The sequence below is a fragment of the Apium graveolens genome, chromosome 6 (assembly GCF_009905375.1).
Source record: "Apium graveolens cultivar Ventura chromosome 6, ASM990537v1, whole genome shotgun sequence".
Lineage (NCBI taxonomy): Eukaryota > Viridiplantae > Streptophyta > Magnoliopsida > Apiales > Apiaceae > Apium > Apium graveolens.
In genome coordinates this window covers 263,349,969-263,362,395 of record NC_133652.1, presented here as the reverse complement: position 1 = coordinate 263,362,395, position 12,427 = coordinate 263,349,969, and the positions used below count along the sequence as shown (strand labels likewise).

Sequence of the window (12,427 nt, the reverse complement as noted above, 5' to 3'; positions counted from 1 at the left end):
TTACTCTACTTGTTAATTTTAAATATCTTAGAATATTTTATTTTCACTAAAAATATTTTTCTATGAATTTTACTTTCTAAAATTCAACAGAAATCTATTTTTGGAATGAAAATAATTAATTCTGAAATATTGTCTTTGTTTTTGTAAATATTTTCTGAATTTTTACTATTAATATAAGACTTTATTTCAGTTTTCCATATTTGTTAATATTTTCTGTAAATATTTAATTGTCTCTCTACTGAAATGACAATCGGCAAGACAATTGAAATTGTCTTGCTGAAAATCATTTCAGTACATATATATATATATATATATTTATTTATGTGTATTTATTTTGATTTTAATGCTGCTATGACAATCGGCAAGACAATTGAAATTGTCTTGCTGAAAGTCATTTCAGTCTAATTGTGTTTTATTTTGTTAATCAGTATAGTTTTATACTGGCAAGACAATCGGTATGACTATCAATTGTCTTGCCAGTTATAAACCTTATATATAAATATTTTCCTTTTATTTTATACTGGTATGACAATCGGTATGACTATCAGATTGTCATACCAGTTATATATATTTAGTATTTATTATTTTTATTACTTTATTTCTTCTATTTTCTAATTTGATTTTGCCTGGTATGACAATCGGTATGACAATCCCGGATTGTCATACCAGTTATACTACATAGTCAATGTTTTTTTGTTTTATTTTGTTAGTTTACATCTCTCTCTCTCTCTTTTATTTTAAAACATCCGTCTGTCTCTCTTCGACTGTCTCTCTCTCTCTCTCTCTCCGATTCAACCACAGTCACCATTGTTTCTTGCTCGAGTTTTTACTCAGCACACTCTTCTGATATATACATACACTTATATACATACAGGAGTGAAGTGCTGCCCAATTTTTTTTTCCAGTTATTTCTATCAATCATTTTTTCCCCCAAAACAATCTGATTGTTTTTGTGTCTTGTGAGTTTTTCAGATCTGTTATTGCGAATTAAGAATTTTAACGAGATACATTACTTTCTAAATTTTTCAGATATAATTGATTTAATTCGAATTATTAAATTTTTTTTATTTATTCAAATTTTCTTAATATTATTCTTAAAATTCTGAAAGTGTGTGTTTTATTATATTTTTAATGGCTCTCAATTTCCAAATTGTCGCGCATAATCAGGTTGGTTATTTTAATCCAGATAAATGTGATGTAGAAAAATTTAAGCCGTGGATTAGATTTTTAAATGACCATTCGATTGTTAGCTCTGCTATTAAATCAAATGTGATTTTAAATGTTGATCTGCTAAGACTGATTTGCACAACCTCTACTGTGGCCGATGATTTTAAATCTTTTTCATTCACCGTGGCAAACACACAGTATGTGGTTGATGAAACAGTCGTCAATCGAGCTTTAAATTTTCCTATGGACAATTTCTGTAATTTGCCCTCTGAAAATGATATTTCAAACTTTTTCCATGCTATTCACTATCAGGGGATGATCAATTTAACCAAACTTTCAAAATCCAATTTGGTGTCTGAATGGGACATTTTCTTCGATACACTTTCTAAAGTGTTTGCCAACTACACTAAATCCAACTTTCACAACATCACTTCCATTCTGCAGTATATTGGTCTTGCGGTTGTTTTCAATCAAAGGATCAATTTTGGCAAACTACTTTTACCCATTCTCTTGAGACGTCTCACTACTGTTTTACGTGATCATTCTACAAATCGTAGGTTCTCGTGTTACTATGCTCGTTCTCTCATGCTTATAGCAGATCATCTTCTCACACCTGAGCATAAGGCTCTGTTTGCTAACTCAGCAGTAACCGAACCCCCTCCTGTAAGCAAAAAGATTTACACCCGCCAAGACACAACTTTCAAATTCATGCAAGTTCCAGTACTTGTATCTGCTTTTATGGCCACTTATATTCATTTACCTATTTTCAATCTTCCCGGTCATGAACAGCAAGCTCAACCTCCAGTGGTTCAAGCCACCCAGGCTCCTTCAACATCAGATGCTCTTCCATTACAGGTAGTAATTCCTCACTCTCACTCCATTCCTACTTCTGTTGAAAGACCCCCAGTGGTTGATAGGGATGACCATGAAGTTGTAGAACCACAGCTTCAATCCCAGGTCATAGAGACAAACACAGTTTCACAATCTATCTCAACCTCTCCCCCACTGTCTAAAATGTTACCCAGAAGGTTAATAGGAAGTAGTGTATTGGTGGATGTGAATGAACCCTCAGCTCTGCCTCCTCCGAAGAAAAGAAGAACATTTACTGAGGCATCTGAAAGCCCATCCTTGTCCTCCCAACAGGACATGGACTTTGAAATGGCCACTGAATAGTTATTAGAAACATCCTCTCAACAGGATGAATCTATTGAAATTCGCCATAGGGCCATGGCATCTTGTACTGAGTCAAGCACAATTCCATTACTCACAATGGAACCATACATACCCACAGATGTTACTCAGGACACGGAGCGAGGAGTGCACATAGAGTCGGTTACAGTGCCTGCCATAGTTACGACAGAAGAGCAGTCACATGCTTCTGAGGGAAAATCTGACTCTCAGCCACCTTTAATAGAGTCATTTTCTCCCCTCCCAGATCCAACACCTCTGGCTCCCTCACGGGATTCTCCACTGGTAGATTTATCTGGAGAAAGTGGAGGGCAACTCGGTCAATCTATCCCTGAAGCAATTCAGACATCTATTTCACATGAAATGATATGTTTGACTGAGGATCGGGACTCGCGAATTCCCATTGCACCACCACTGACCTCTCTTGAAGAGGCTAGGGTGATTTTAAATGCAGGTACAGAAGATCAGCCTCAGGAAGACTCCTCACGAGCAATTATATTGAGAGATACAAATGCACGTGAGATGAGTGAATTAAACATGAGAGATATTCAGATGAGCGCACACACAGACACAAACACTGAAAATCTGTTAGCTCAAATTGCTGATCTCAAGGAACAACTTGCAAAAAGTCAGGCTGAAGCTAAATCATTCAAAGCACAAGTGGTTGAACGGTCTTCTTCTTCCACCTCTGTCAATAATCAGCTTGCTCTTATCAGGACTGAAATATCAGATTTGAAGACATCTGTTGTAACAAAGCTTAACTCAATCCAGGAATCTCCAACGTTATCAGCTGACGACATTTAAAACTTCTGCTCACTACATACAAGAATGACTTCTCTTGAAGACTTGGTTGAAATGAATCATTCACTGGATTTCTCCAGATTTCTGAAGATAGAGACGGGTATGAAACATCTGAATGAAGGGATGAAGCACCTGTACTACATGATCAAAAATTCTCACTGCCCTAATGAAGAACAAAGGACTTTCTTTGAAGGGCCGTCTGGTGGAGGCTCAGGCTCGGGAGGTGATGGAGGTCATGGAGGATCTAAAGGAAAGTCTGTAGAGGATTCCTCAACTAAGGGGGAGAAGAAAGGGAGAAGTGATAAGGGAAAATAAAAAGAGTCGTCTGCTGGAGGCACAGGGAAGCCTGATGATATCTACTATAGTGGAGAATAGGATGACTTTGATATTTGTGACATTCCCACTGAACCAGTCTTGGGAGATAAAGATGGTTTCTTTGAAGCTGAGGAGGAAAGTGATTTTGGAGAATGGGAAGAGGAAGCTCCAGTGGATCCTCTGTTTGAGAAAGAGTTTCAGCAGCAGCAGTCAGAGATGAAAAGAAAAGAAGCTGAACTCAAAAAGGTCTCCCAGATCATTGACATGAGGAAAGACATACAAAGAATAGAAACTCTTCAAAAGCAACGTCTTCATGACATTAAGGCTCAAGAAAGGAGAAGAGATGTCAGACTGAAGATTGGTGAAAAATGGGATGAAGCTAGGAGAGTACTTGATATGCCTCAGCTGAGCACAAACAATGATAGACAGTTTCTACATCTTCTGGACAAGCTGGAGATCTCTAATCCAAACAATGACATGTACATGAATGCTATAAAGACTGAAGTCTCAAGGATCACAGCTGCCTTTGACAGATCCCTAAATGAGATGAGCATATTTGTATATTGTCAGAGTGAAGGATCTTTCAAGGTGTCACTTCATCTGTTTGAGAATCGTTCTTTGTCAGAGATTTGGGTTCTTCTCAACAAAGTGAAAAGAAGCTCAGAATTGAATGAAGTTCTTCGAGAAAGGCTCAAAGAGTTTGCCAGCAGGGCTAGTCCTCAAGTGGTCAACAATCCTCATCAGGTAAGATTCTTTAAGTCTGACTGTCTTCAAATCTGCCAGCTCGATTCACAATCTCTTAAAGACTACTCAGCTAAGCATCTGGTCTGGATGGAACATCACTTAAGAACTGCTGGATATTCATCCATATTGAAAACTCAAGCAGCTGATCTGATTCAAGCTTATTATGAAAAGAATATTAAAAGGTACAATCAACTCAAGAATAAGCTAAAGACAGTTGGAGTTCAACCAGTCAGGCCAGACAGCTTCACTTCAGAAAAGGATCGTGTCTTTGACAAGGAGTTGCTTCAAGATTTAGAAGAAGGTGAAGTCAGAAGAGAAGACAACTGAATTCAATTAGCTCAAAACTCAATGTAATATGATTAGAGCTTTATGAATCAAGATAGACTAATGTAGTTATATGTTCAAGCTAGAGGAACATCTATCTTGTATTCACTTGTAAATTTCTTTTGGAATCTGGAAAATGTTAAATATAATCCAGAACTTTTCTGCTATTTACTTTGCATTACTGTTTATATCTTTTTCTTATTTGTTAGTTGAGTTATCCTCTAGGTATTTATTGTTATTGTCTAACAAGCAAATAGGGGGAGATTGAAAGGCATATGTCATAGCCTATTTGTTTATTCGAGGATTTAACTCAACTCAATTAAGAATATAATAAGTAAATAGTGGATCTATCATCAGAGAGATCTCACAGAGTAACATATGTCAAAGGATTAAGAAGCATTGTTCATCTACAGACTTGATTACTTAATTCACTGGAAGAAGATCAAGAAATTGATCAAGCCTCAGTGATATAAATTAAGATTGTGGATTTAATCAAGTGACAAAGATCTCGTCAGGGTATCAATTAATTACAAGGATTTAGTCTGAAGAAAATCAAGAGTATCAAGGTCAAGGCATGAAGAAACGTCACGGAAGTTAGTCACTCATGAACCAGACAGTACATCGAGTGTCAACATTGAAGTGGTGGAATTGATTCATTATTTTCAGTGATTTTCAGAAGATATTCAGAAGAATGGTTGCTGCTCAAGATTAGTATTAATTCTCTATTAATTAATTAAATCATATAATTTAATTAAGAAAATAAATTATATCTGCAAAGATTAATTTATTGATTAATTGAATTAATTGATTAATTAATTTAGAATTAATATTAAGGGTTTTCAGAATTTTTATTAGATTAAAATCTATTATTAATTCAGTAAGACAATATGATTTGAACTACTATGACAATCGGTATGACAATTGATAGTCATACCGAAAGTCTTGCTAGTTCATTCTGATTGTCTTGCTAGCTCTAAAGATAGTTCTACTGATTGTCTTGCTGAGCCAAGGGATTGTCATTGCAGTTCATTTCCATTCGGCTGTTTTGATAAAAGAAGCAGAAGACATTCATTCTGATCATCATCCAAAAAAACCAAGTCAAGAACATAGCAGAAACAAAAGCAAAACATTTCATTTTTCATCTGCTTTATTCAAGATCAAAATTCTAGATTGTAAAGTTAAATCCAGACCACTAGAATTATTTATCTTGTTCTTGTGTAACAATCTAGCGGATGAAAATCCCTAGAACTTAATCTCAAATCGCATTTAGCATTTGATTTTTTTATTGCAAAAATTGAAAAAGTTCATGTCGAATTTATTCTAGATTTGTAATAATTGATTTGAGATTAATCCCTTGTAACAGATACCGTTGTTGTAACACCTTTCAAGTTTAATAAAAGTTTTATTTAACTTGAATTTTGTTTCACCTTTTTATTCCGCATTTTATTCGATTAAACGGTATAGTTTGTATTCAACCCCCCTTCTACAAACATATTGGGACCTAACAATATCTCATTTGATTTATTACGTAATTAAATTAAATTATTTTTAAATTGTTTAGTGATACAATAAAAATTTATTTATTGGTTCATAAAAAGGATATAGGTCAAAAGTAGTTAAATTTATTACTTCTGTCTAGTGTACAAAGGGGGTTGCATGCAGATATAGGACCGACCGTTTCTCTCGATTCCTGCTCAAATCCCCGACGTAGAAGGTCTGTCAATACTCATACCAAGCTCAATCCTCAGATAATCTACACTACGGTACCAATTGCTCAATCCTCTATTAGTGTTTCTTTAATTAGAAGTTCGGTTGTATGCTTCAATTTGTCCCAATCGGTTGTTATAATAGTTTATCTAACTTATCTGGTCTGATCTGTATGATCATTGAGAATGTAATTCAAGTTGTATTGATCTTAATTGATATATGTAAAGACTTAATCAGATCGGGTTATGAATAGTAGTATCTGCATAATTTGAGAAGCAGAGCAAATTGATGTTTAATTTTATGAGTAGTAAACATGTAGGTATGTTCTATTTGATATATGCATTCACAATTGTAGTTTTTCCTTTCGTTTAAAATCATGATAAGGAATTTGATATGGGATACTCTTCCTCAATTATACATTATCTGTTATACTCGGTGCCCAATTTATCTTTTTTTAGTAGTCTCCACACAATGTGAGAAGCAGAGAAAATTGATGTTTAATTTTAGCAGTAGTAAACATCGAGGTATGTCGAATTCGATATATAAATTCACAATTGTAGTTTTTTTATTTTGTTTAAAGTCATGACCAAGTCATTTGATATGTAATACTCTGTTGTAATTGTACTGTACTTGTTGTTATACTCGGTGTAGAATTTTGATAATTTAGTAATGGTGAATACAGTGGCTTTAGTAATAGTGAATACTTATTGTTCTACTCTATTTTTTTCAGTCGTGATACCATAGACAGATTTCCAAAGTTTAGTTTGTTGCAATGGGTATAATGATTTGAATGTGTTCCTCATTCTTGCTACTTAATTGACAGTTGATATAGTACAATTTTTCTGGCAAGTAAACATCGAAACAGTCTTGCTACTTTTTAGATGAATTAGGAGATTATAGTGTTATAGAGGCTCCGATATACAATCATTGTCATTTCATATGAGATATATTGCCCATTTATATTACAAATATGAGTGGAAATACTGATTTCCGTAGTGCAAACATGCAAACCTTGAAAGATTCAGAGATGGTAAACTAAAATTCACTATCAATCCTTATAATGTACTATAGTATATTCATCATTTTTAACTCTACATATTATGTGTGCTCTTTATCCAACATTACATCAGCTTAGGTACTTTAGCGAGGAAAATCCATCATTCTTTGTAACTCTCCCACGTGATTACAGAGACCTTCGTGAAATGGTATATTTTACTAATATAATGCTAGTCTGCTTTCTACTATCATTTGATCTTATTGCATGCCTGAAGAGTTTAATGATATTATATGATTTAAAAGTACTAATATGAAAACAAATTTGTCAATTTCTAGAAACTACCTGTTAACTTTGTCAATAGTCTTCGAGAATCTATTCCTAGTAAAGTAATTCTTCCACTTGCTAATGGACATGAAACCTATGTGAATTTCAAGAAGTCGGAACAGTCTCTCTGTCACATGAAAGAGTTCAACATTGATTGTTGAGGTTTGTTCGGTTCCACTTTGATTTACTCTTATAAGGGCAACTGGAAATTCTTTGTGAATTGTTTGAAGGATGACCTCTGCGAGGTTATATACTTCAAGAATAGGAAAATTCCACGCAGCACTTTCTATGATCAAGGTACTATACACAAACTTCATAAAAATCTTGTTGGACTACTATGATAAAAATAAAGTTTCTTATGAATGATATGTTTTTTCAGATTTAATGACTGGTATAGGATGGAAGTTCCTGATGTATCTTAACAATCCTGCATTTCAAAATGGAGAAATTGTAAGAACACTATTTTCTGTCGAAGTCAGTTATTTTATGTTTATGATATTTAGGTAAAAAAAGTAGATTACAGTGTTATCGGTCATATCCACTTGTACAGAGCCTATAATTCTGTGCACTTTAGTAATTTATCCATTTATTAGTAAAATGTAAAAGCTGGTACTTTATTAATCTTTGATCTTTGATAGCCAATTCCTGCACATTTCCGGAGAGCATTTGGGAAGCTGCTACCACCTAAAGTCCAGTTCTACATGAGAAATGGAAGTCAATATGAAGGAACGTGTTCCAAAACTGAGAGAAAGATGTATGACCTTGAAGATCTTGTGCGATAATATGGTTTGAGCGAGACTGACAAAGTTTTGTTTACCTACTTTGGTGAAGGAAACTTTTTTGTTATGATATTTGATAATTCAAATGTTGAAGCAATGATGCTTGACCAAGATTCCGAAAGTTCAGGTTATATCTACTATAAAAAGCATGTAATTAATTTTAAACTTACATATTCATTTTTTTTAAATTTAATGTTATTTATACTACAGAGTCAGAGATGGAGATTGCTGATGAACCTGTTCAACTTCCTATTAACCTGGAAGTTGATATTCACAACAATGAGAACATGACTTTTACCTATGTCATGATAGCATCCAATATGGACAACACATCTCATGGAGTGGTACACAAATATTTTATAAAATTTTATAACACAGTTGCCCTATTTTTTTTAATACTTTGACTTGTAGTTATTTTTTACATCTTTATTGTAGTATATCCCGAGCTACGTTGAATCACCAAATGAACAATGGATAGTTGGTGACACGGTAAATTTGAGAACTGCTGCCGGGAGTTGGTATATCGGTGTTGTCAAATCGGGGAAGATGTTTAGGTTTTCAAGTGGCTGGAATCAGTTTGTTAGAGACAATGAGATCTCATTACATGAAACAGTTGTATTTCAATTATTGGAAGAAGATCAGGCTGTAGTTTTTCTGTTGACTTTCCCACACAGGCCTTGAGATGTTTTTCCCATATAAGCAGCTTTAAGACTATGTTTTTTCGGTTCTGTTAATGTCTCAGACTACTGCTTCTTGTTCTCATCATGTTTTTCTAACATGGTACTTTACTATGGTTGTGTAACTACTTTATTGATTCGAGAATGTTTTGTTGGAATTAAATTACTGGCTTTAAGTTGTTATATTTTTGTAGAGTAGTTGGAAATTCTATTGTTTTATCGTATGTTTACAATTTCTGATTAACTACCAAAAAATATAAAGTCATAAGTTTAATAATTGGTTATCGAAAAGTTTAATAATATCGTATGTTTACAATTTATCGTATGTTTATCGAAAAGTTTGATTGAGTACTTGTGGAGTATAAATAATTGGTCAATCTTTTATATATTAAGTTTAATAATTTGTACAACGGATAGAATTAAAGAAAACTAAAAACAGGAATCTAAGTATCAGATTACATAGATAAATATATGAAGCAATCCTTAATAATGATATAAAGTATTGAAGGAAATTATTATAGAAATTCTGGAAATTGAAAGAAACTGGATCATAGTACGTACAACTTGTCCAATCTGCAAAATTCATTTGCATCAATTCCGGAAAACAAAGTTATGAAAGATAGAATATGATGATCACAACTTGATAATGGTCATTATTTAAAACGAAATTCAGAAATGCTAAACACCAATCCAATCCAGCTTTCGTACATAACATCAAGCAAAATAATTGAGTGATAAACTGCTGTATTACTTCTCGTGCAAATTTTATCAAATTAAAAATTCTTAGAATATGACCAAAATAACAGAAAAAACTTATATAATATAGTTACTTATTAATATATTTATACCAATCAATTCATATCAAATTGTAATGTAACTCAGACTTCCGTCAAGAACCAAAACCAATATGTAATCCTTTAAATTTAACGTAGAAAAACAACTTATCTTACAACTTATGAGGATAATTAATGAAAGGAATGTAAGTAATTTAATGCAAAAAACAAAATACAATGCATAAATGTATCTTACCTTTTTAATTTTTTTGGTAACTGATTTTGCAGAGCCTGGAGTATGATCAATGGCATCAAGATCGACAGACTAACACAAAAACAATTACGCTTTATTTTGATTTGTTGGAAGACTAAAAGTTATAAAATTATAATGGTTCGAGTATTATAACATATAAAAACCAAACTTACATTAACGGAAAAGTTGATGGAGGAAGATTCTGATATATGTGCAGATTCAGATGGACTTGGACTCCGCATAGTCGTGTCAAATATGTCATTTGCATCAAATATAGTACTATCCTCGGTTATACTTGCTTTGTTCAACTGAATAATGACAGTGACTTCCTTTACAACCAAATCTTTAAGTACCTGAGGAAGGCCTTCTTCAGGAGCCTGAGATAATGTAATAATTATTAAACACTTTAACTGATAATTTAGAACATTACATTGGATCTGCTTTGTTGTAATGAATTTATACCTTCTCAAAATCATTATACACTTTTGCTGCACTTGTGCCAACAATCCTTCTCGCAGCTCGGTCCATGAGCATAACATTACATGAAAATGTATCATCTTCGGTAAGGACCATGATACGAAACCTGAATTTATAAGGAATTATGTGATAAGTATTGAAAGTTGACTTTAATACAGAGTAAAGCATAATAAATTTTTGATATAACTCTAATTTGTTCTACCTTTTAGGGGCAACCGGAATTATGCGAGGGCAATTATTACATCGAAATCTCCTGTCAAGCCGCTCAACCTCTTGTTGAAATTTGTTACAACTGTAAAACCACCATGCTACATCCTCATCCACCTTAACAACTGAGAACGTGGTGTATATCCTTTTCTGTTTGAAGTGAAAAAAGTTCAGATGTAAAAATAAATCATATTCAATATGGTTGTGTCATGCAAATTTTATAAAGTTTATAAAACCTTCAAGTCATCATAAGTCAACTTTTCATTGAGATCCTTTAATGTCATTTTTTCCATAAAGGTTTGAACAAATTCAGATTTTGCCGCCTTACGATATTTTTCTCTCTTTGACAAATATCCCTCCTCCTTCAACCTACAAAGGTAAACATTAATATTTATTAACTCAGCCTCCTATCAACTGTTATTAAACATGCAAATGTGTTGTAATTATGTAACTATTATAATTCTTAATCGTAGTACCTCATCCTCATATCAGTCACAGATTCATCATTTAGGTTGAGGTACAATTTTGAAGATGGCAAAGTACCAATCTGCACAGTATCTAAATCAAAGCAATATAGTTCAGAAAAATGTTGTATAATGTCAAGGTCATTTATACTAAGTAGTTAAATAGAACTTACTCATAAAAGTTGTAACTTTTATGCTCGTTATTATTGTAATGACTGGAGACTGGAGTTCCTTAGTATAAATGTTATTGGCCAACACAACAAGATCTCCCCAAACACTGACTTTATGCTGATTACTATACAGGGCCGGCCCTATGTATTTGGGTGCCCTAGGCGGGATTCAAAAATGGTGCCCCATATTCATAACCAAAAAATCACAATAAGATATATTCATTATATAAAAGAAAACTTACTTGAATCTAAAGTAGCAAGTGAATATAATGAATTTCTTGTACGCTAAATATCCAAGTTTTCAGCCTCCTGCAATAATCTCCTGCAAGCCACTGATGTAGTATCATGAATATAGAACAGTCATCATACTAGTACACAACAATGTCAAAATAAAGTTATAAAAATGAGTTTACCTTTATTGATTTTGAAACTTTTTTCTAGGCTTTTGAGATGTGAATCTCTCTATGATTTTGCTATAATCTAGAGAACTTGCCAGCTCACTTTCAATAGACAATAAAGCCAATCCATTAAGTCTATCTTGAGACATCGAAGAGCGGAGATAAGATTTGATCAGTTTCAATCTAGAAAATGTCCTTTCCGCCTCTACCACTGTAACATGAATGGTCACAACGATTCTATAAGCTATCAAAACATTTGGATAATTTATTTGTCTTGAACTAGAACTTAAATAATTAAGCACATCTATTGCCTTTGTTATCTCATCGGGTATTACCATTTGAAGCACTAGTAATGTAATATCCCATATTTTCAAATATCATTATTATAATTATTTGGATTGGTTTATGTTATTTTTATGTGAATTTTTGGTGAATTATCTAATAAGTGGAATTGATGTTTGGGTGTTTAGATGTGATATTATTTGAGTATTTGAATTTTTATATGTCCAGAATAAAATATAGATAATTGTGATATTTTTCTGGTAATTTTTGGACTGTTATATGATTATATATTGATTTATGAATTATTAATTATTTTCTGAGTAATTACCAAAATTATTTTATAAAGTCGGGAATCGTCCAACCTCAACTGTTTTTGCATT

At 33.1% G+C, this 12,427-nt stretch overlaps 1 long non-coding RNA gene across 1 annotated transcript; it reads right to left on the bottom strand.

Moving 5' to 3' along the window:
* Window positions 1-11,497: 11,497 nt before the first annotated feature.
* LOC141664254 (uncharacterized) lies at window positions 11,498-11,962 on the bottom strand. The gene is made up of 3 exons (XR_012551928.1): window positions 11,781-11,962; window positions 11,610-11,699; window positions 11,498-11,525 (listed from the first exon to the last, which is right to left on the bottom strand). It is a non-coding gene; the product is annotated as an uncharacterized LOC141664254 (long non-coding RNA).
* Between the last annotated feature and the right edge of the window lie 465 nt (window positions 11,963-12,427).